This window comes from Patella vulgata, chromosome 9, assembly GCF_932274485.2.
Source record: "Patella vulgata chromosome 9, xgPatVulg1.2, whole genome shotgun sequence".
NCBI lineage: Eukaryota > Metazoa > Mollusca > Gastropoda > Patellidae > Patella > Patella vulgata.
Genome location: NC_065887.2, coordinates 35576637 through 35602176, shown reverse-complemented (window position 1 = coordinate 35602176; position 25540 = coordinate 35576637). Strand labels below are relative to the sequence as shown.

The following is a 25540-nucleotide window of genomic DNA, read 5'->3' as shown; positions in this document are numbered from 1 at the left end:
CTGTTTAGTGTAAACTAATGGGTACATAAAATAGTACGTGAAGGCATAAATTATTAATAGGCACCAATTCTGTCCGGATCAGTTTGTGTTACCACGTCAGGACATGCTAATTGTAGGCCGGTTGGGAAGGTTTGGGATTTTCCGGAGTCCATGCTACGACCGCTTTACATAAATGAGTATTTTGGGAAATACTAACCCTAACCCTTTTAAGAGGAGTGAAAGGTAAACTCGATCCAAGTTCAGTCTTCTAAAAAGGGTTAGTCATCTTCTACTGAGTTAAAAGGGGGCTTTCGCATTACCACTGATCAGTGTGTAAAACAGATCGAGGCTATCGGTCGCTTAATTTACGTTGACATAAGCGGCTTGTGCGTTCGGAGTCCTGGGTTGGCCGAGTGAAAAAATGTAAACACATGGATATCTATAAATCAAACGTAAACAAAGTTAGGAAATTGCTTATGATCGGCATCATACTCAGAGGCCACGTGCTCGCTGTAACGTTAATTAGTAAGATAACATTTTAAGGGTAGGTTTGAAAAGCCAAGGATTTGTTTATTTAGTTAGACTAGAGAGGTTTCAAGTTTCACATCTTCATTTGTTGACACGTGTTTACATACTGCAGCAACCAAATGCCAATGGCCTATATCATGGGTTAATTTCCGACCGACTTTTCATGTTATTGTCCCCCGCCTTTCGAAGAAAGCAGGGGACTATTAAAATGGGTTCGTCCGTCTGTCTGTCCGTCACACTTTTTGGGACACAATAACTCTCTTCCTAATTGAGCTAGAATGTTCAAACTTGGTGTATGTGTTTATTAGGTCAATGCCTTGATGGAGTTCGAAGATGAGCATTTTCCGCTTAGGGTAAGCAGAGATAAGCAATTTGATTGGTTGATGCTTTGGGACACGATAACTCTCTTCCTAATTGGGCTAGAATGTTCAAACTTGGTGTATGTGTTGATTAGGTCAATGCCTTGATGGAGTTCGAAGATGAGCATTTTCCGCTTAGGGTAAGCAGAGATAAGCAATTTGATTGGTTGATGCTTTGGGACACGATAACTTTTAATTGAGCTAGAATGTTCAAACTTGGTGTATGTGTTTATTAGGTCAATGCCTTGATGGAGTTCGAAGATGAGCATTTTCCGCTTAGGGTAAGCAGAGATAAGCAATTTGATTGGTTGATACTTTGGGGCACGATAACTCTCTTCCTAATTGAGCTAGAATGTTCAAACTTGGTGTATGTGTTGATTAGGTCAATGCCTTGATGGAGTTCGAAGATGAGCATTTTCCGCTTAGGGTAAGCAGAGATAAGCAATTTGATTGGTTGATGCTTTGGGACACGATAACTTTAGTTCTAATTAAGTGAGATTGATGAAACTTGGTGTATAGATTTATTATATGAATACCTTAACTAAGTTCGATAATGAACATTTTTTGCTGAGGGTAAGCAGAGTGATAAGCTATTTGATTGGTAGAAACAAAGGAACACAATAACTCTCCTTCTAATTGAGGTAGAATGTTCAAACTTGGCATAGGTAAGTATGGGTTTTTCAAACCTGTTCGGATTGTAGCAGGGATGAAGTGAATCAAAGTTCAACAATGTCTGTTCATTACAGTTTCATTTTGTTGGCCAAGAAATTTAATACCGTAGGGCTACTTTGGGAATTTCCAGGGTGGTTTTCCCACTTAGTCATTCGGATGGTACGGCAACTGGGGTCTAATGTACGAATTGTGAAGTGCGACTGTCCAGACAAATGCATTGTTTCAAATACACCACTGCAATAATTCACATGTCCACATCTAGTTGATTTAGCAACCAAAATACAAATTTAACATTGACTATTTACAAGATCAGTTGAATGAAATGGGCGTAATAGGTGCTGCAGATTGTTTAACTTTCATCTTACTAGATTATTTTTATTTTGTAGGTTAAATCTGTCTGGTCAGAATATGGAGAACTATACACAGGGGGAAAGCAAGGAAATAGCAACACCTGTGCCATTTAATGAGTCGGCTGACCTTATGAATATGCAGGTTAACAAGGGAAGCAAAATTAGAAATTTGATGGGATATGCTTCAGCACGTATGAAGAATGAAGAAATTCGTCAAATTTGTTGGCATGGATGTGGTGAGGCTATCTCAAAAACCATCACATGTGCAGAAATTATGAAACGTCAAAATAAAAAACTATATCAAATCACCCATTTGCGGTATAAACGCTTAGAAGAATATTGGGAGCCCAAGATGGAGGGTTTAGAAACACTACGTGTGAATAAAAATGTCCCAGAAATTTTTATTTTGTTGTCAAAAGATGGCTTGAACCCTACTGAACCTGGATACCAGGCTCCAGGTAACATCAATTCGTTTTGGAATGAAATGACTAAAAAAATAAACAGTAAAAAATCAGGTGATCAGAGAAGACAAGGGATTAGAGATAGTCGTAATGCTCCAGCAGCCAGTGCATTGGCACCAGGAAAAAGGAAAAAGAAAAATGTTCAGAGAAACTTGAAGGAAGGAGCTAATGCTGTAAAAAAGGGTGTCAGTATTGGAGATGAAGCGAAAAGAATTTCACAAGACTTAAAATAATTCTGTTTTTTTTTTTTTAGTTTATATGATTTGCATCTTTCAAATACAGAGTAAATTGAAATTCCCTAATTAGAACCTTTGCATTCATGAATCTATATTTTTGTTTTAAATGCTGATAATTGCAGGGTGTCAGTTGGACCTACTTTCCCGGTCAAGGCAAGCTTCCTCTACTTTTATTTGCAGGAAGTTATGTAGATGAAGAAAATATGCTTTAATTCACTAAACTGCTTTTCTAAATTACTCTCTCGAAAGCTGGGAACTATATGATGGCACTGTCTTGTTTGAAGCCGTTTGCCAACAGCGTTAACTGAAAAGCTGATGAAAGGTGAAAGTACCATTGATGTTCCTGTGGATTTGTGGGCTCCATACCCAGGTAAAAAGATCTACATGGTTAGCTAAGTAATCCCTAACTTTATTTGTGTCTGACCATCTGAAAGCCACGTCATCAAGGGAAAATCATCAATTGATCAACTTTTGTGGTTTAGGCCACTTGACGGCCAGCCTCGAATATTATGGTATCCACTGAAAGCTGATGATACAATTTACCACAGAAATCTTGTGCATTGTTCATTAAATTTATTAAAGATCTAATAAATTGCAACTTCTCAAGGGTTAAAGTTGCCACATAATTGTTTAATAAAACCTCCAAGAATTAGTGATGAATATACTTAGTGGGGCATATTCACGATTTAAAAACGTTAATGTTAGGTGTACCATTTTGACTGGAGAAATCGAATAATTGTGTGACTGGGTAATTCCAAAGATTTTTCTGAGGTTGTGATTGGATGTTTTATATTGTGTCTGAATAATAAGTGTTTCAACATTCCCTATGGTTTGTTGTACAAAATAATAAATTAACTACCCAACAGTAATTATCAGAAGTGTGTTTACTAATACTATGCATATATTTAACAATCTCCTTGAGTATGACCTTCAATATTGTAAAAGTTGAATTTCTAATATTAGTCCAAAAATGAATCCATTCCATTTGTTATTTACCAAAACAGCAAAATTCCATCTAACTATGCTAGCCTTTACAGTATGTAAATGGGGGGGTGGGGGGTGGCCGAATGGTTACCATGTGCATGCTGTATCATACGGTCTGTCATTGAGTCAACTGGCACGGTTTCGATTCCCCAGTTGTACGTGACAAGAAGTAGGGTCTGACAAGAAGTAGGGTCGACCGGTCTGTCCAACCTCGTGGGTTTTCTCCCACTGCTAAAGACCCCTACGTGCAAGCAAATTATTGAAATACAATTGAACCGTGTGTTAGTCCCAAAATGACCAAGTTTGTGTCGAGTGGACGTTAAACCCCATTTCTCTCTCTCATGTATGTAAATGGTGCAGAATCTGTCAACAAAACATGTCTACATTTTTTTAAAGTTGAACCGGTAAACAAATGTTTGTATTATCTAGTGTTGACATTTTAATTAAATATTTGATCTCAGTACATATTAGCCTGGATCAAACCATGAGAAATTTGATATTCTCTGACGATTTATAAAGTCACAAACCAAGTTTCATCAAATTGGATGGACAGGTGTGACAATATACACCTGCTTTAAATGTGGACATATAAAATGGGCAATAACTCTTGACAGTAATTATTGAAATCAATGGGATTCCTCTTGTGCTGAACATAGCTGATAACTTTAGGTAATTGTTGGAAGTTGTCGAAAATCAATAGATTTTTTTGTCTTGTGAAAATTAACACTGTATAGTAAGTTTTTTTCTAAGTGATAATGGGTATATTTACCCTGAAAGTAATTATTAAAAAACATAAGATTAAAAGGTTTCTTTTCAAATAAAAGGTAAAAACTATGGATAGATTTTAAAGTCAATCAGGTGATCAGTTCAGATGCTAATGTGACCCTAAAAACTATTCCACATCAGTGATGACCTTGTCGCCCATCCCAAATCTGCAGCGCCAACCCCAATACGAGGACAGATGAGTTGTGGGAAGAAAGAGCCAGACCTCAAGAATAGGCTGTGCAGCTTTCACTGCTACTTGGGACTGGAGCTGCTGGACACCCTGACGAAGTTTACCTCAACCTGCACAATATGGACCATTAATGGTAGAACCCTTTAGATAATCTATCATGAGTTTGCCACTGGACAAGGTTCTTTTGAACCTTTGGGACGCTACATCACATGCTTCCACTGTATACTCTTGACGTTTTGTCTGGGAGTTAATTATAAAGTGATGAACCCAGAGTAAGCTGTTTGTCTAACAGCATAACTTTTATGGTGACTTCTAAGGGCGACCAAACCGAGATTTGTCTTCAGTGATGTTCTTGCCCCTTGTAAATTCAGCAAACAACTTTACTATAGAAGATACTTCAGCAGGCATTTTATAAGGGATAAATCTGGCTATAGCAGACCTTTCTTTGGGCCTTAAATGTTATATAATTTATTAGACATTTATTAACATGACAAGACCATAATCAACTCTCGATGCCATCCAATGGCTCCAATTTTAAGTAAATTAGAATGGTTCAGCCATTTAATGATTTAATTTAGAATTGGAGAAGCGAGGTTAATACTTGAATAACCAGTACTGTGGTTACGATCAATGCACACATCTTGTCAAAACTACCACTATTGATAATTATTGTGAATATTTCCTGATGAAAAGAGCCAATATTTGTTGTTTGTTTTAGCACATGTTGACATTGATCAAATCTGTTTTTTATATATAAATACACAACTATTATAAATTTTTCTTTAATTACATATTTACACGCCAGTTTACAGAATGTTCAGTTCATGAAATAATATGAACATGGTTTTAAGCTCACTGTTGATTAACTCCAGTTATATAATGATTTGGTAATTTAGCTTGTAACTCTACGGCTTGATTGTATAATTCCATATCTGCAAATATAATGTTTACAAAATGTTTAAAACTAAAAGAAATGCGATAACAACATGTATCTCAAACAGAAAGTCCTAGATTGCTAAAGATAGGTTGTCAGGCAACAAAACATACGCCCACAGCAGCTAAATTGTCCGAGCAGTCGACAAGGGTTGTCGCATAATTATTCTTTTGCAGGTAATTAGGGGAATTTAATAGACAATTTCAAACAGATGACATTATAATTTCGTCGTTTGAGGGTTCACAAGGTTCTAAAAACTAAAACAAGGGTCGTAACTCTGGAAGTAATCTACAGAAATTGTTGAAATTCGACAGGCTTTTTCGTTTTACTAATTCAAATAATGCACATAAATTTCATACAGATCGAACCATCACAAGGTTCAACAAAGTAAAACCAGGCCCTAACTCTAGAAGTAATTGACGGAAATTGCTGACATGCAATAGGCGTCTTCATTTCACTAATTTAAATGATGCATATGAATTTCATACAGATTAGGTAATAACTTTTATTGTTCAAGCGTTCACAAGATTCAACAAAGTTAAACAAGGGCCATAACTCTAGATGTAATTAACAGAAATTTGCTGAAACTCAACAGGCTTGTTCGTTTTACTAATTTAAACAATACATATAAATTTCATACAGATCGGATAATAACTTTCGTCGTTTGAACGTTCACAAGGTACAACAAAGTGAAACAAGGGCCATAACTCACAGCGTAATTAACGGAAATTGCTGAAATTCAAAAGGCTTCTTCGTTTTACTAATTTGAATGATGCATATAATTTCATACAGATCGGATAATAACTCTTGTCGTCAGAGCATTCACAAGGTACAACAAAGTGAAACAAGGGCCATAACTCACGGCGTAATTAATGGAAATTGCTGAAATTCAATAGGCTTCTTTAAATGATGCATATCAATTTCAAACAGATCGAATGATAACTGTTGTCATTAGAGCGTTCACAAGATTCAACAAAGTGAAACAAGGGCCATAACTCTAGATGTAATTAACGGAAATTGAGGAAATTCAATAGGCTTCTTCGTTTAACTAATTTAAATGATGCATATAAATTTCAAACAGATCAGATGATAATTGTTGTCATTAGAGCGTTCACAAGATTCCACAAAGTGAAACAAGGGCCATAACTCTAGATGTAATTAACGGAAATTGCCGAAATTCAATAGGCTTCTTTGTTTTACTAATTTAAATGATGCATATAAATTTCATACAGATTGGTTGATAACTCCAGAAGAAATTAACGGAAGTTATTGAAATTAAATAGGCTTCTTCATCTCACTAATGCAAACAACATATATCAATTTCAAAACAATCAGATGATAAATGTAGTCTGTAGAGTGTTCACAAGAAATTGTGGACGACAGACGGGGGCGACGGCAATATATGACCACATTTCCATGTGGCCGTATAAAAAAGGGGATTTAACTCCAGAATGGGAGGTCACAGAACACTGAATATCTATAGGATTCATTTTTCAAGAGCCCAATACTTCACACCAAGTATGTAAGAAATCCATTAAAAAATTGATGTTCTATCTGACTATCATAATAAGTCAAACAGAAAGTCTTGGATAGCCAATTAATTTTTAAAACCTTCGGCTGCCAGGCAGGATACGCCCACATTTTCGAGAGATGGATAGAGAACAAGCTAAAATGAAAGTGATTTTTCCTACAATCAAGGGCCATAATTCAGGAAATTACAATTCGATATGCGCAAATATCGAAAGGAACCGAGATCTTTGTGTTCTAAACTTACATTTCAAGTTTCAACAAAATCGGATAAAAATTGTGACCTCTATAAGGTCCACAACCTTGATATACCATATTTTTACGCTATTTGATAACGAACGGCGGCCATTTTGTCTGTCAATTTTGGGCCGATTTTCATGAAATTCGAACTCAGCCATCCTAAGGGTGATATAATAATACGTTGTTTTATAAAATTATGACCTCTATAGGGTCCACAAGCTAAAAACGCGATTTTACGTACAATCAGGGGCCATAATTCAGGAAGTTACAGTCCGATATGCGCGAATATCGAAAGGAAGCGAGATCTTTGGGTTATAAACTTACATTTCAAGTTTCAACAAAATCGGATAAAAATTGTGACCTCTATTGTGTCCACAAGCTAAAAACGTGATTTTTCTTACAAACAGGGGCCATAATCCATGAAGTTTCGATCTGATACATGCCAATATCAATAGGAACCGAGATCTTTTGGAGATAAACCTATATTTCAAGTTTCGTCAAAATCGGATAAGAATTGTGACCTGTAGAGTGTCCACAAATTGTGGACGAATGGACAGGGGCGACGACAATATACGTCCACATGAAAATGTGGGCGTATAAAAAATGTCATACCAGCGGCTGCCAGGCAGGATACGCCCACATTTTCGAGAGATGGATAGAGAACAAGCTAACAAGAAAGTGATTTTTCCCCACAATCAAGGGCCATAATTCAGGAAATTACAATTCGATATGCGCAAATATCGAAAGGAACTGAGATCTTTGTGTTATAAACTTACATTTCAAGTTTCAACAAAATCGGATAAAAATTGTGACCTCTATAGGGTTCACAACCTTGATATACCATATTTTTTACGCTATTTGAGAACGAATGGCAGGCATTTTGTCTGTCAATTTAGGGCCAATTTTCACGAAATTCGAATTCAGCCGTCCTTAGGGTGTAACGGTGATATAATAATACGTTTTTTTAAATCAGATAAAAATTATGACCTCTATAGGGTCCACAAGCTAAAAACGCGATTTTTCAGACAATCAGGGGCCATAATTCAGGAAGTTACGGTCCAATATGTGTGAATATCAAAAGGAACCAAGATCTATGGGTTATAAACTTACATTTCAAGTTTCAACAACATTGGATAAAAATTGTGACCTCTATAGGGTCCACAACCTTGATATACCATATTCTTACGCTATTTGAGAACGAACGGCGGCCATTTTGTCTGTCAATTTGGGGCCGATTTTCATGAAATTCGAACTCAGCCATCCTAAGGGTGATATAATAATACGTTGTTTTATAAAATATGACCTCTATAGGGTCCACAAGCTAAAAACGCGATTTTTCGTACAATCAGGGGCCATAATTCAGGAAGTTACAGTCCGATATGCGCGAATATCGAAAGGAAGCGAGATCTTTGGGTTATAAACTTACATTTCAAGTTTCAACAAAATCGGATAAAAATTGTGACCTCTATAGTGTCCACAAGCTAAAAACGTGATTTTTCTTACAAACAGGGGCCATAATCCATGAAGTTTCGATCTGATACATGCCAATATCAAAAGGAACCGAGATCTTTTGGAGATAAACCTATATTTCAAGTTCCGTCAAAATTGGATAAGAATTGTGACCTGTAGAGTGTCAACAAACAAATTGTGGAGGAATGGACAGGGGCGACGACAATATACGTCCACATGAAAATGTGGGCGTATAAAAAATGTCATACCAGCGGCTGCCAGGCAGGATACGCCCACATTTTCGAGAGATGGATAGAGAACAAGCTAACAAGAAAGTGATTTTTCCTACAATCAAGGGCCATAATTCAGGAAATTACAATTCGATATGCGCAAATATCGAAAGGAACTGAGATCTTTGTGTTATAAACTTACATTTCAAGTTTCAACAAAATCGGATAAAAATTGTGACCTCTATAGGGTTCATAACCTTGATATACCATATTTTTACGCTATTTGAGAACGAACGGCAGGCATTTTGTCTGTCAATTTAGGGCCAATTTTCACGAAATTCGAACTCTGCCATCCTTAGGGTGTAACGGTGATATAATAATACATTTTTTTAAATCGGATAAAAATTATGACCTCTATAGGGTCCACAAGCTAAAAACGCGATTTTTCGTACAATCAGGGGCCATAATTCAGGAAGTTATGGTCCGATATGCGCGAATAACGAAAGGAACCGAGATCTATGGGTTATAAACTTACATTTCAAGTTTCAACAAAATCGGATAAAAATTGTGACCCCTATAGGGTCCACAACCTTGATATACCATATTCTTACGCTATTTGGGAACGAACGGCGGCCATTTTGTCTGTCAATTTTGGGCCGATTTTCATGAAATTCAAACTCAGTTATCCTTAGGGTGTAACGGTGATAAAATAGAAAGGTTTTTTAAATCGGATAAAAATTATGACTTCTATAGGGTCCACAAGCTAAAAACGTGATTTTTCGTACAATCAGGGGCCATAATTCAGGAAGTTACGGTCCGATATGCACGAATATCGAAAGGAACCGAGGTGGGTTATAAACTTACATTTCAAGTTTCAACAAAATCGGATAAAAATTGTGACCCCTATAGGGTCCACAACCTTGATATACCAATATACCATATTCTTACGCTATTTGGGAACGAACAGCGGCCATTTTGTCTGTCAATTTTGGGCCGATTTTCACGAAATTCGAACTCAGTCATCCTTAGGGTGTAACGGTGATATAATAGAATGTTTTTTTAAATTGTGACCTCTATAGGGTCCACACGCTAAAAACGTGATTTTGCGTACAAACAGGGGCCATAATCCATGAAGTTTCGATCCGATACATGCCAATATCGAAAGCAGCCGAGATCTTTTGGGGATAAACCTATATTTCAAGTTTCGTCGAAATCGGATAAGAATTGTGACCTGTAGAGAGTCCACAAACAATTGTGGACGGACAGACAGGGGCGACGGCATAATACGTCCACATGAAAATGTGGGCGTATAAAAACCAAAGTAGAATTCTTGCGTGAAATTACGAGATATGAAACGTGTTGAATTTAGTAACGAATCTAGTATAATGTCATTTTCTAGCCTTTATGATTATATTTTGAATGGTGGTTACGTTTTGAAGTAAATAATAAACAAGGTAGAATATAGTTAGAAATGCCGAGAAGTATTTAGATTGGATTAACAATAGCAAGAGTCAGAACAAGGTCCGTTGACTTTGCCGTATGACTACGAAGAGTGCTATTAATAGTATTAATTTTTAGCAGTTGACATCGTTGGACGACTGTTACATTCTAAGATTTTCAAACATCAAATACAAAATGACAACGGGCAAGTTTTGTTATAAAGAGGAATATAATCAGACACAACTCTATGTAATGGGGGACATCTCCGAATAACCGTACCATTGAATTCGAACCGTTTAACCGCCCAGTTCTAACCGTTTACGGCTATCCGACTAGTCGTAGGAGCACTAGTAAGTAGTCACTGTGTTATTCAAGAAGTGTGTCTCCACCAATTCCACCTGACAACCAGACATTGGTATGTCTTTGTATCATATAGCTTTAGATAGTAGTTACTTTTGACTAGACTATCAAAAGGCTTTTAAGAACTTTTGACACAGAATTATCGAGTTTTATTCACTGACATAATATCTGGGATTCCTCCTTTAATGAAGAGTAAAAATTTGAATATGGGAACTCTGATTTCCTAGCCACAGATATTATGTATCTAAAATCATATAACATTGTCATCACAAACAGTTCTGAAAAAAAGAAATCTCTTTGTAAATAACTTACTAAAACTTGAAGAGGCTTCATCAGAAAATACAACATAATTTTCACATTGTATGGTATTTCTGTTAACTTTACCCTGGATTTCGGTAAGTCCTGCTACATATTCACTGAGCTAAAAGATATAAACAAAGAAGATATTTTATCATTCTAGTATAAATGAGTCTGGTGGTGGGGGCAATTAAAGTCAGGAGCACAGTGACATTCACATGTGAAGGTCAAACAAACAATGGTCAATGCCAAATAGTCGTGGCTCAGCTGGATAGGTAAAAACAAATATCATTTGAATTTGACAGACATTTGACGATCCAAAAACCTATCATTACTTTATTCTAGTTGTCTTTTCGTCCAACATACATTTGTTCTATCGTCTGTTTGTCCTACATCAGGGTAGTCCTGGAGTTTGAAGTATATTAAAGAAGCATTCATCTTGGATTGCACAGAAGACCTTTACAATGAACCTGTCACACAGTGTAAGGTCAGAAAAATCTCAAAATTAAAGGGGATGTCCAAGATTTCACAGAGTAACTGCTGATAAAAGTGGGGTCGAGTCTTGAATTCCAATATGTGATGAAATAGCTTCTCTGAATGTCTCGGCTCAAAATATTGAGAGGTTTATAAACCATTGCTATTATTTGCTCCGCCGTAAAGTGGTCATGTAACTCATTTTTAAGTAATTTCAATCTGAAATTGTAACAGTGATTTAGTATAGCAATGCTCTCTTACCACTAAAATGAATGCAAGTTTGTAGACATGGCTATCCATAATTGGAGATAGTATGGAATTTGTGTACTTGAAACTAAAACTATGCATTTCTGAGGAAAAGGTATGATATGGCTACCGATAGTAATACTGGTCTAAGAGTACTGTAGTACACTGTACGCTGAAAGAACTCATTTGATTCAATAAAATTTATCTGGAAAAGTTGGCATAAGGCGCGCAAATATGCAAAGGCAAGAGAACCATTTCCATAAAATCGGCAGATATATTGTGAAAACATGTACATGGAATAAATGTGCTTCAAGGTTTCTTTGCTTAGCGAACCGTTGGCGGTATAGGTGTGTCTAGGCATTTTGGAGTAAGTACAATGTACTTCTATATGCACTATATGTAGGCCTACTTACTGGTTCAGGCATATCTATTCTTATATCTTGTCCATCACTTGTTGTTAATGTAAAATATTTACCACTGTTATCAACCTGAAATTTAAATACATCATGCATTATTTTCTACACATCAATCTTATCTGAATAAAATATTGTTTAAATCTAATACCTAGGAGAGGAGGGGGGGTAACATTTTATATAAGAAGACAGTTTTAACACATGTATACAGTTTGTCTGTTTGTAAATGTAGACTAGACATTGAAATTATTATTTGTTATGATTGTAATTGTACAAACAAAAGGCGATGTGGTCATAACGGCCCTATGCCATAACGGCCAAAAACAGGTTTGGTCAAAACGGTCCTACTTTAGTCATAACAGCCAAACAGTTTGGTCATAACAGCCAATAAATTTGCTCATAATGGCCAAAAACTTTAGTCGCAACGGCCAGACATTTTTAATTTAATGAAAGATAGGTTGCCAGGCAACGAAACATACGCCCACAGCAGCTAAATCGTCCGGGCAGTCAACAAGTGTTGTCGCATATTTTTACTTATTTCGGTAATGAAACATTTATAATACACTCATGAAGTAATTATCAGAAAACCATTAGAATTTGTTTGGTTTTTAATATCATGGATTTAGCTGTTCAAGTCATAAAAATTCATTGAAAATCAATATACTTGTTCGTCTCAAGCTCTTAAACTCTGTGTATCAATCTGATAACTTTAGCCTCTAGAGCGTCACAAGATTTTCAAAGTGATCAAGGGCCATAACTGTGACAGTAATTATCGAAAATCACTGAAAATGAATAGACTTCTTTGTCTCATGACCTTAAACACTGTGTATAAATTTAAAGTCAACCGGATATTGACTTTGGCCTCTAGTGCGTCCACAAGATTTTTCAAAGTGATCAAGGGCCATAACTCTGGCAGTAATAGGCTTCTTCATCTCGTGACCTTAAACACTGTGTATAAATTTAAAGTCAATCGGATATTAACTTTAGCCTCTAGAGCGTCCACAAGCAATTGTGGACGCCGGACGGACGGGGGCGACGACCACATTTCAATGTGGGCGTATAAAAACAATATATTTAAACAAAACATTGATGTGGTGCTACAGTTATACAAACCACGTGTCCTGGAGACATATATTAAATTTTGTAATATTACAAATAATATTTTAGGTTAAGCTATATTTCCAAATATATCTTAGGTTAAGCGATATTTACAATTTTTTTATAGGTAAATGAAGATGCAATACCTGATGATTTTTTACGTGCTGATAGTTAAAGGAGCTAAATCAATAATATTTGGGACCTAGAAATTGACAAAAATGGGTCGCAACGCATATAATAATGTAATATGAATGTATATAAACTGATTTACATTCAATCGTTTCTGTTTTTACTGTAATTTTTAATTAGTTATGTTTGGCGTAATACACCAGAAATCCCATGTAAATGGCAAACTTTAGCGTCTGGTTTTTCCAGTCTACACCGATGATATTTATTGAGCATGCTCTCCAGATAAGAATATCGCGTCACCATTTGACATGACTTGTGGAATATGTCTATCCCTGTTATTTGAGTCCCTTGTTCCAAATGGGGCTGAAACGCATTATGGTACACGATTCGTGTACCAATGGTAAAATGTTTATTTTGTCTTGAATATTCGATATCAGAAGCCCATCTTTTCCCTGAAAGATCACAAGACCAATGTTGATTTGAATTGACAAATAATTCGTGTTTTCAATATCGAAGATTTTTGATGATATTGAGTTAGAGACTTAGCAACTTTGAAGGAGAAAGACATGTTGGCTTTGTTTGCTAAGTTTGCTAAATCTGGGCAAAAGTTTATTGATGGGACTTTAAAATCGTGAAAAAGCCCTTTTATCAACACTGTAAATTTATAATATGTGTTTAGATGTATTATGTATGTGAAATATTATTGAAATAAATTTCATATTTTGTATGTTTCATTCATACAATGTATTATGTACATGTATGTGAAATATTATAGTTTGTATTACGTTAAATGTCTGTAAATTTACGTATTAAATTAATGTTTATGTAATGTATGTATTTATATTATCATGGTATTATCTATTATAGTATTAAAAAAAACAAAACTATTATGCAATATTTATGTTAATAAATATCATTTTGTATATGTAATAAATGGTATGGTTTTTTGGCTGTTAACGACCAATTTGTATGGACGTTATGACCAATTCGTATGGCTGTTACGACCAAATTTTTGGGCCGTTATGACCAATTATTTTGGCCGTTATAACCCCGAAAAAAGAAGTACCATTCTGTTTTGTTTGTAAATGTAGGTATTACTTGTCATATTTGTACTATACAAACAAAACAAATCAAATGATACTTTTCTTTATATTTACAATTACAAACATTAACAAAATAATAATTTTAATCTAGTCTTTGTTGACAATTATTTATGGTGACCTTTTTGACAAGATTACGTTTATTTTGAACAAATTATGATCGTTTTGACCAAAGTGTACTTGGTAGTTGGTCCATGACCAAAGTTACTTAATTACCGTACTTTAATTAGTTAAAATTAAATGGCCGATTATTAAGACGATTATGAGCCCACACTGTAAATAAAATAATAATTTGTAATATTAATAATTAATTAAATTTACATCTTTTGCTAGTCCTAGTAGGCAGACAGTTCTGCCTTGGTGAGATGACATCATTTTACCATTGATTCTCGGTCTTACGAAATCTCCCATATTCAGTTTATCCACATTGGTTTCTAAAATGACGTTGAATTGGCGGGAAATACTCTAAGCAGCGATGTTCTCCAACAGGTTTTTTTTTTACAGAACTTTACGTTGATATAAGCGACTCGTGCATTCGGTTTACTTCGTTTTGCTTAATAGTCTCAATCATTCAGACCCAATATAACGCTATGTTCTTTTAGACTGGATAACCTGCTCTAATACGTCAGACTCGCTCCTACGTCACTCCTTTTCTGACTTGCAGAGACAGGTAGTGGGCAGCCGTGTTTTGACGTAGTGTTACTATAAATAGACAGGTATCCCTAATGATGGCGTTAAGCGTTAAAATGAATAAGCTAGAAGATTTGTTAATCTTATCTTTAATGTCTAAGATTGATCTAGCCAAATTAAACGTTGTTCGTGCGACATCTTATTGTTATCTTAAACCCAAACAAAGCGACAGTTTAAAATCAGCACTTATAATCAGATACAATCGTAGGCCTACCGGCTACTGCAAATCGCCATCTTTATTGCATACTTCAGCGTCCGATCATGTTTTTGTTTACATTGGTAATGTGCGCAGAAAGAGATGCGCACTGCCGGGAGGAATTCCTCCTGGCAAGATGGCTGCCCGCTACCCGTCTCTATATTGAAGTCAGAATAGCGCAGTGACGTAGGAACCAGCCTGACGTCATTTAGAGCAGGTTGTCCAGTCTATATGTTCTTAATGCCCGTCCATATTTTTGTACCCGTCCAATTTTTTTGTACTTGTATTTGATACTTTGTATGTCCTCAAAGGACGTTTCGATACAATAAAAGTCTATTCTATACAACTGGCATTCCTCAAATTTACCCATACCATCATTATTTCAACTCATTGCAGTAAGTTATACCGATTATTGATAATTATTTTAAATCGAAACGTTTTTGTGTCCAACCGTGGTTTTGGTGTCTTTGGGTAATTACGCGAGTTATGTCCCTTGGTAATTCTAATTTCGACTGGGTAATCGTCAAAAATTAAAGGAAGGATACTCTCAATTCAAAATGGTGGATTTAAGGTAATGATGTCATTAATCTTGTAATAATTTTAGATTTTGACAAACAAGATAAGATTTTTTTTTATCATGACGATTAAGAAATCTTCGATCATCCGAAGCGGACAAAATTATTCATTTTGGATGTCACTGTAAAGGTATATGTATAGTTCCTTTCGGAAAGATCTGTGAACGACGAACTACGAAGAAGTTTATTAGTTTTGAGTTTTGGCTTTTTGTTGAGAGTCGAGTCTTCCTTACTCTTCAACTCTTAGTGCCCAATGCCTCGAAAATGTATCAATTGTAGAGACAGACAAGACAAGATGGTGCTACAATAATTAATGGATTTAAACACAATTGCCAGTTAATAATTTAATTAAAAAATGGATAATTGAGTCCAATATTTTGAGACTTTGTTTATTATCGTAACAACGGTACATGTATGTAGCAATGACAGTAGAGACTACATTGTTCTTTACACAGTCATAACTACGCTCAGAATGAAGTAATTTGACAGAAATTTTCAACATATTCCTTTTTATACGCCCACATTGAAATGTGGTCGTATATTGTTGTTGCCCCCATCCCTCCGTCGTTCGGTCCGGCGTCCACAATTGCTTGTGGACGCTCTATAGGCTTAAGTTAATATCCGATTGACGTTAAATTTATACACAGTGTTTAAGGTCAGGAGACGAAGAAGCCTATTGATTTTCAGCGATTTTCGATAATTACTGTCAGAGTTATGGCCCTTGATCATTTCAAAAAAACTTGTGGACGCTCTAAAGGTCAAAGTTAATATCTGATTGACTTTAAATTTATACACAGTGTTTACGCTCATGAGATGAAGAAGCCTATTGATTTTCAATGATTTTCGATAATTACTGCCAGAGTTATGGCCCATGATCACTTCAATAAATCTTGTGGACGCTCTAGAGGTCAAAGTTAATATCCGATTGACTTTATACACAGTGTATAAGGTCACGAGATAAAGAAGCCTATTGACTTTCAGCGATTTCCGATAATTACTGCCAGAGTTATGGCCCTTGATCACATTGAAAAATCTTGTGGATGCTCTAGAGACTAAAGTTAATATCCGATTGACTTTAAATTTATACACAGTGTTTAAGGTCATGAGACGAAGAAGCCTATTGATTTTCAACGATTTCCGATAATTACTGCCAGAGTTATGGCCCTGATCACTTTGAAAAATCTAGAGGCTAAAGTTAATATCCGATTGGCTTTAAATTGATACACAGTGTTTAAGGTCATGAGACGAAGAAGCCTATTGATTTTCAGCGATTTCTGATAATTTTTGCTAGAGTTATGGCCCTTGATCACTTTGAAAATTTTTCTGAAAGCTCTAGGGGCTAAAGTATATATCTGATTGACTTTCAATTTATATACAGTGTTGAAGACCATGAGACGAAGAAGCCTATGGTTTTCAGCGATTTCCAATAATTTTTGCCAGAGTTATGGCCCTTGATCACTTTGAAAAATCCGATGGACTTTAAATTTATACACAGTGTTTAAAGTCTTGAGACGAACAAGTATGTTGATTTTCAATGAATCTTTATGACTTGAACAGCTAAATCCATGATGTTAAAAGTTTTGTATACTTAACTTTAGCATGGGGCACAACTTTATAAAAACCAAACAAATTCTAATGGTTTTCTGATAATTACTTAATGAGTTGTTACTCTTATCAGATTTTAATGTATTATAAATGTTTCATTACCGAAAAAAGTAAAAATATGCGACAACTCTTGTTGACTGCCCGGACGATATAGCTGCTGTGGGCGTATGTTTCATTGCATGGCAACCTATCATTCATTTCATCATTACTTTTTTAACTATTATTATAGCGAAAACTGTCAGCTCTTTATCTAAATCTTATATAATGCGTCTTTAACTCTGCTTGTATCAAACACTTACTATAGTTACTGGTACCTACATGTTTAAAATCATCTCCGATATTTTAAAATATATTGTAAAATTATTTCAAAAAATAGAAAAGTTTTTCAGTTGTTTACTCTTCTTTATCTTGATCTAAAGACATTTCTTAAAGGTTTTATGTTGTGTATTTTTTAGTTCTAGGTTGAAGGATGTTTGAAAATATGTTTTCATCTATAATTGGAAAATTAAAAGAGTTAACTCAGCCCGATGATGTTTTGTTACCATCACCAATGCCAACTGATGGCCAGGGTAATGATACAGAAGAAGATGGTTTCTTAGTTGTTGGAGAGACAAGAAGTGAAAGAACAACTATAGTGGATAATGAGTTCAATTTCTCAACAGTTGATGCACCTCCATCGTATGCTCAGGTACAGTAGTGTATCTTTTCTCGTTGGTTTTATGCATCCACATACGTTTGATAATGAGTATATTCTGGTTAGGCTCAGCAGAGAATGAGAGATATACGTTTTGATTTATCCACGCTAAGGAATTTGATAACAGTGAGACTTGTAATTGAGCAAGGGTTATGAAACTTTTAAGTTCAGTTATGAGCATTATTCTTTAAGGCTAAGCAGAGACAAGCACTTTGGTTTGTTGATGCTTTGATTCATTACCGTTGGCGATTTATTCAGATACCAAAAATAGATATATGTTTAGCTGAATAGCTGTTAAACTTCCTCATATTTGAACATACTCAATGTCAAATGAAGGAAAGTTCTTCCAACCTTGACTTGCAGTCATTGAATTTAGGATTTTTCTAATACAGCATAAAATATTAAAAAAGGGTGTATCTAAAATGAGCTGCTATGGCACCACAACATTTCTTGTGGTTTTGTTTCATATGATCATAGTCATACTTCATTGTTTTATCACATGATTTGCAGAACTCTTGTTCATTCATTGATATGATAGACAAACAATCCATACTCTGACTTTCAGTGTCAATAATATTTATCATGTTTTTGTGGTACTGTCATACTAAGCACATTGTATAAAGCAATCAAAATTTGGTTTTCGTTTGTTAGTAGCCCACGACTATATTATAACCTTCACTAATAAGTACAGTATACACTATTTTAAAGATTGAACCTTTGTCATCATGTGTATTACATGTATGTTTACAAAATTATACTGACAAATCTTGTCTTGTTCACCTGATTCCAACCATAACTCAATGGTGCATGTCATCAGTAATTCTTGTATCAGGGAGCAATATTATTATTGACTGTTTATCGGAACATTCATTGTTCTGTCAGGGGTTGCCATTGCTGCATTTATGACTAAAATATAATTGTGGCATGAGAATAAACCCTATGATTGATTTAAAACTTAATGCAGAAGACATGTCTATCTTTTTATGGACGTTTATTTAATCAACTTCTTTTTTGAATTGCAGTCTGTTATATTTCCTGTCAGTCAAGATCTTGATATGCCAGTTCCAGAATATCCAGCAGATGCTTACTCTATTATTGCAACAACAAACTCCAATATGACAGCTATTTCAGACTTACCTTTCCAGTTGGGTCCAAGACTGGCTGTGTTAAAAGACATACAAGAAAATAACTATTTTTCCTTATTAGCTACAAATACTCATTTTAACTGGAACTCATATGATTATGACTTTAAGACTGAAATTTCTATTTTAAATGAATTTGGTGAAGGTGAAATAGAAACTCCCTTTTTGTCTAGAACATATACTCAGTATTGAAACTCCCTTTTGTCTAGAACATATACTCAGTATTGAAACTCCCTTTTGTCTAGAACATATACTCAGTATTGATGTTTTTCATCTCATTAAATCTTTTTACCTGTATTTGAATCCTATTTATTGTTATACAATACAAGTGCTTCTGAACAGTTTATAAGAACTGGATGTCAAAGTGCTTTATATAACAGTTTATGAGATTAATTATTAATGTATAATATTCTGCCATTTGCAGAAGTGACAGTGTGAAAAGCTGGTCAGACCTCTAATTTAAGGAGCAGATTAATTGACTCCTTTATAAAAGGCTTCCCAGTTGCTAATGGGCGGAAAAGAATAGACCATGGCAATCTGTCACTTTCAACCTCTGCAGATCTGAGAGTACTGTCCTTCTTGCAGTCGGTAAAAATTTGTCATAAGTAGAATCTGTGTTAAATTATGATAATGTCTGTCTACTACATCGTTAACACTGTTCATCAAGTGCATTTTGCATACCGATAGTCCATTGGCCAATCATGCTATTTTACCGAGATTTCGCCTAATAGTTTGGATGCAGCTATGGCGGGTGTAGCGCCAGGCAGGGTAAGCTTACTCTTCCGGACACCTGTTACCACTGTTTGTCGTGTATTTTGTACACGGTGAACAGTCCATATGCTGATTACACTGTTTTGCTTTATTACACTATTTTGCCTATACCGTTTTTTTAGGACTTCGAATTTTGTCTAATGGTTTGGATTGTTCGTACTTGGTTTTATTTTATTTATAATAGTCTAACAATCAGGGAAATATAGAGAAAAAAAAATCACTATTGAAAGATTGAAGTGATGTTAACAACCACTTAACACAAATGCTTTTATTCTATGAAACAAAGTGTGAACCTGCACTCAATCCTTCAATATCAGTATTTTAAACCAACTTTCTACCGGTATATCAAATTTACTCAATGTCACCCACATCTTGAAAGCCTTCTTTACTTCTTAAAAATTGCTATATTTTAATGTCATGTTATTTTCCAAGAAAAGCTTGGTATATTTTTGATTAAAACTAGTAATTATTAGATCTATATAAGCATAATTTTAAATACGTATATAAATATTTTCTCATAATGGTGCAATATTATTTTTATTAACAAACATTGAAATGTGGTTATATTGTTGTCACCCTGCCCATTGAGTGTGACGCTCTAGAGACTAAAATTATCATCTGATGAAGCCTGCCGGAGAAATCAACCTTGATCAATTTTTATACGCCCACATGGAAATGTGGTCGTATATTGCCGTTGCCCCCGTCCGTCCGTCCATCGTCCACAATTTCTTGTGAACACTCTACAGACTACATTTATCAACCGATTGTTTTGAAATTGATATATGTTGTTTGCATTAGTGAGACGAAGAAGCCTATTTAATTTCAATAACTTCCGTTAATTTCTTCTGGAGTTATGGCCCTTGTTTCACTTTGTTGCACCTTGTGAACAAAAGTTATCAACCGATCTGTATGAAATTTATATGCATCATTTAAATTAGTAAAGCAAAGAAGCCTATTGAATTTCAGCAATTTCCGTTTTAATTACATCTAGAGGTATGGCCCAGGTTTCACTTTGTTGAATCTTGTGAACGCTCTAATGACAAAAGTTATCAACCGATCTGTATGAAATTGATATGCATCATTTAAATTAGTGAAATGAAGAAGCCTATTGAATTTCAGCAGGTTCCGTTAATTTCTTCTGGAGTTATGGCCCTTGTTTCACCTTGTGAACGTTCTAACGACTAAAGTTATCAACCGATCTGTATGAAATTTATATGCATCATTTAAATTAGTAAAACAAAGAAGCCTATCGAATTTCAGCAATTTCCGTTAATTACATCTAGAGTTATGGCCCTTGTTTCACTTTGTTGAATCTTGTGAACACTCTAATGACAACAGTTATCATCCGATCTGTTTGAAATTGATATGCATCATTTAAATAAGTGAAATGAAGAAGTTTATTGAATTTCAGCAATTTCCGTTAATTACACCGTGAGTTATGGCCCTTGTTTCACTTTGTTTTACCTTGTGAATGCTCTAACGACAAAAGTTATTATCCGATCTGTATGAAATTTATATGTATCATTTAAATTAGTAAAACGTACAAGCCTATTGAGTTTCAGCAATTTCCGTTAATTACATCTAGAGTTATGGCCCTTGTTTCACTTTGTTGAAACTTGTGAACGCTCTAATGACAACAGTTATCATCCGATCTGTTTGAAATTGATATGCATCATTTAAATTAATGAAATGAAGAAGTGTATTGAATTTCAGCAATTTACGTTAATTACGCCGTGAGTTATGGCCCTTGTTTCACTTTATTTTACCTTGTGGATGCTCTAACGACAAAAGTTATTATCCGATCTGTATGAAATTTATATGTATAATTTAAATTAGTAAAACGAACAAGCCTATTGCGTTTCAGCAAATTTATGTTAATTACATCTTGATTTACTTTGTTGAACTTTGTGAACGTTCGAACGACAAAAGTTATCATCCGATCTGTATGAAATTTATATGCATTATTTGAATTAGTAAAACGAAAAAGCCTGTCGAATTTGAACAATTTCTGTAGATTACTTCCATATATGTGACAACCCTTGTCGACTGCTCGGACGAGTTAGCTGCTGTGGGCGTATGTTTAGTTGCCTGGCAACCTATCTTAAAAATTGATGATCGAACTTTTTAATTAGTCTCTTATGGTCAGGGCTCTTTTAGTTTTCAAGCCCCTGTTTTATTGAATAATCTAATATTTAGTTTAAGATGTTGCACATCTCTATGTTCTTTTAAACAAACAACTTAAAATACATTTATTTAAACAAGCTGTTAACTGACACTGTTAACATGTCCATAATATTTTTTTGATTACATTTTATGATTACATTGTCACTTTGTAAAGTGCCCCTGAACATGTGATATAAAAGGATGCACTATAAATATGCTATAATAATAATAATAATAAAATACCTACAAAAGAAATTATGAATATGTAACAAATTTTGTGAACTGCTGGACAGCTTAGCTGCTGTGGGTGTATGTTTTGTTGCCTGGCAACATATCTTTATTTTTGATACAACTTCTTAGAAATTTATGTCTACGAAATAAATTGTATAAATATATTGTAAATATGTTAAGTTTAATAAAATGTATGTATTTGAAATATTATTGTCATTTTTATATGCCCACATTTGAAGACAGTGTGGTTCACCCATTTGTAGGTCAGTCGGTCTGTCACTCACATTTCTTGTTTACACAATAGAGGCTACAACAATCAATATGTCTATCTCACTGAAATGAAGATTTCATAGATTTTCAATAATTTCTAGAGTTATTACCCTTTGTTATGGAATATTGTTCACTGTAAAGATTTCATATGGTCCTATCTGTCTGAAATTTATATTGGTTGTGTATTCTACTGAAGGCAACAATCCTATTAATTTTCAACAAATTGTTTTAATAACTAAAGTTATTCCATTTGTTATGAAATCTTGTTAGCAGCATAGTATATAGAGGCATAATTTTGATGCAATCTTTCTGAAATTTACATTTGTTGTCTATCATATTGAAAACGAACTTGATTAATTATCAATATAACTTCCATAATTATTTTCCTTTGTTACAAAATCTTGCTAGTATAATAAAAGATTCAATTATTATACAATTTTTCTGGAATTCGTTTAGTTCAGTTATTTTTAATCATAGTTTTCGCAGTTATGGCCTTTTGTAATAGTGTTGACGTCTGTTGGTCGCATTTCTTGTTAGTTACACTAGAAGCTTCAGTTGTATATCTTTTCTAAATCGATATAATTGTCTATCTTATTGAAACTGAAGCAACATAATTGATTTTCAACAATTTTTAAACTTTGTTTAACTTGTTCAAAAGAAGAATTCTATTGATTTTCATCTATTTTTAATGACCTCCATGTTTAAATCCCTTTGTTACTAAATCTTCTTATAACTTTGTGGGCTGTAATTATGAATTTTACTTTAATTTTGTTTATAATAATTTCCAGAGTTGTTTCCCCTGGTTATAATATCTTATTGTCGTCTTCAGAGGTTTTTGAATCTTGTTAGTTGATAAACTGCTCTGAAAACTTAGCAGCTGCTTTGTTGCCTAGTAACCTATGTTTAAAAATATAAATTAATATGCATTGTTCTGATTAGTAAAATAGGAATCCTATTATATTTTTAATATTTCTTCAATTCTCGAGTGATGGCCTTTGCTGAATTTGTAGAATCTTCTGAACACTTTAGCAACAACACATATCTTGCAATCTCCTTGAGATTCATATGCATTGTCCAGGTTAGTGAATTGAAGAAGCCTTTTTAATTTCAACAATATTTACGTTAATTCTGGAATTATGGTCCTTGCTGCATTTGTAGAATCTTATGAACGCTGTAGCAACAGCAGTTATTGGTATTTCTATACATTGTGCAGTTCATGAAACAAAGAAGCAGTGCTAACCCTACTATGGCCCTAGGTAGAATGTTTTCAATGCTTAAACAGCAAAATTCATCATATGATCTACATATTTATGTTCTTCCGAGGAAATTAGGGGAATTACTAAAATGGGTTCGTCGGACTTTGTCCGTCTGTTACACTTTTTGTGCTACAATAACTTTACTTCTAGTTGATGCACAGCGTTCAAACATGTTGTTGATGTTCATTGGGGGAGTATGTCTTGACTGAGTTTGATGATAAACATTTTCTGCTTAGGCTAAGCAGAGATAAGCAATTTGATTTGTCAATACTTTGGAAGAAAACTTTGATCCAGTTGAGTGAAAGTGAACAAACTTGGTGCATAGGTAATTGATTGCTGGATAAATAGATAAATGTGTAAGTATTTAATGAGTGTCATCGATTTATTTTGGGATTAGGGGGAGAGATGGGACACCAGCCTCATGTAAAGGTCGATTGTATGGAGCTGAATTACTTCAATGTTGACTTGTTTCTTTTGAGATGAATAAGTTTCTGATAATTACTACTAGAGTCATTGCAAATGATTTTGTCATAGAAACTTTTCAGTGCTCTGATGACATTTTACTTTTTAAACCAAAATATTAAAAAACATGGCAAACTATATGACATTGGCTTGTAAAATTGATCTCTTTCGAAAATAACATAAACTTGAGTCTTATGCCAATAGTATATTATGTTATTATTCAGGTACAAATAATTTGTCTAAAACATAAATTTCTTTTTGCAATGGATTTTACAAAAAGTCCATTCATCAAAAATTCATGCAAAGAGTGATGGGTATTAAACTCATCCTTATAATATGATATTAATATTGGTTACATTTTGCCTTCTTTTAAATTGAAAATGGTACAAACTTGGTTAAAGGGAGCTAACCATTATTATCGTGTAATTTTCCTACATTAAAAGGCAGATGATTTTTTTTGGTCTTATCTACTTTATATACCGGTATTTAATCTCATCTTTCGCCAAAGCATAATGGCAGAACAACCACTTAGCAAAGAATGCAATAAAGCGTACATCAATCATTTGGTTTTAAAATATATTGACAGCAAAGTTCCACTTTAAAAACGAACTGCCTGGAAAAACCAACATGAAGGTACACTCTGCTGTCAAGAGATGCCATTTTTAACAGACAACCATCTACAAAACCTGTTGCATCATTTACAAATTACATTGCTTTGTATCCAGTGCAACTTTTCGATTTGTTGAACAAGCGGTTGCCATGCAAGATACGCCCACATTTTGCAAGAGATTGACAAAACAATCTCAAAAAAGAAGCAATTTTCCGTACAATCAGGGGCCATAATCCAGGAAGTTACAGTCTGATATGCGTGAATATCGACAGGAACCTAGATCTTCGGGATATAAAACATATTTTAAGTTTCATCAAAAAGTTTTTAAAATCGGATAAAAATTGTGACATCTAGAGGGACCGCAAGCTAAAAACGTGATTTTTCGTACAATCAGGGGCATAATTCAGGAAGTTA

The 25540-nt window shown here is 34.6% G+C and overlaps 2 long non-coding RNA genes across 2 annotated transcripts; one reads left to right on the top strand and one right to left on the bottom strand.

The window, feature by feature from the left end:
- Window positions 1-11061: 11061 nt before the first annotated feature.
- Window positions 11062-15713, bottom strand: LOC126831846 (uncharacterized). Its single transcript, XR_008789237.1, has 3 exons — window positions 15366-15713; window positions 12135-12209; window positions 11062-11125 (listed from the first exon to the last, which is right to left on the bottom strand). It is a non-coding gene; the product is annotated as an uncharacterized LOC126831846 (long non-coding RNA).
- Window positions 15714-19574: 3861 nt separating this feature from the next.
- Window positions 19575-22733, top strand: LOC130014258 (uncharacterized). Its single transcript, XR_008789238.1, has 2 exons — window positions 19575-20996; window positions 21139-22733. It is a non-coding gene; the product is annotated as an uncharacterized LOC130014258 (long non-coding RNA).
- The last annotated feature ends 2807 nt before the right edge of the window (window positions 22734-25540 follow it).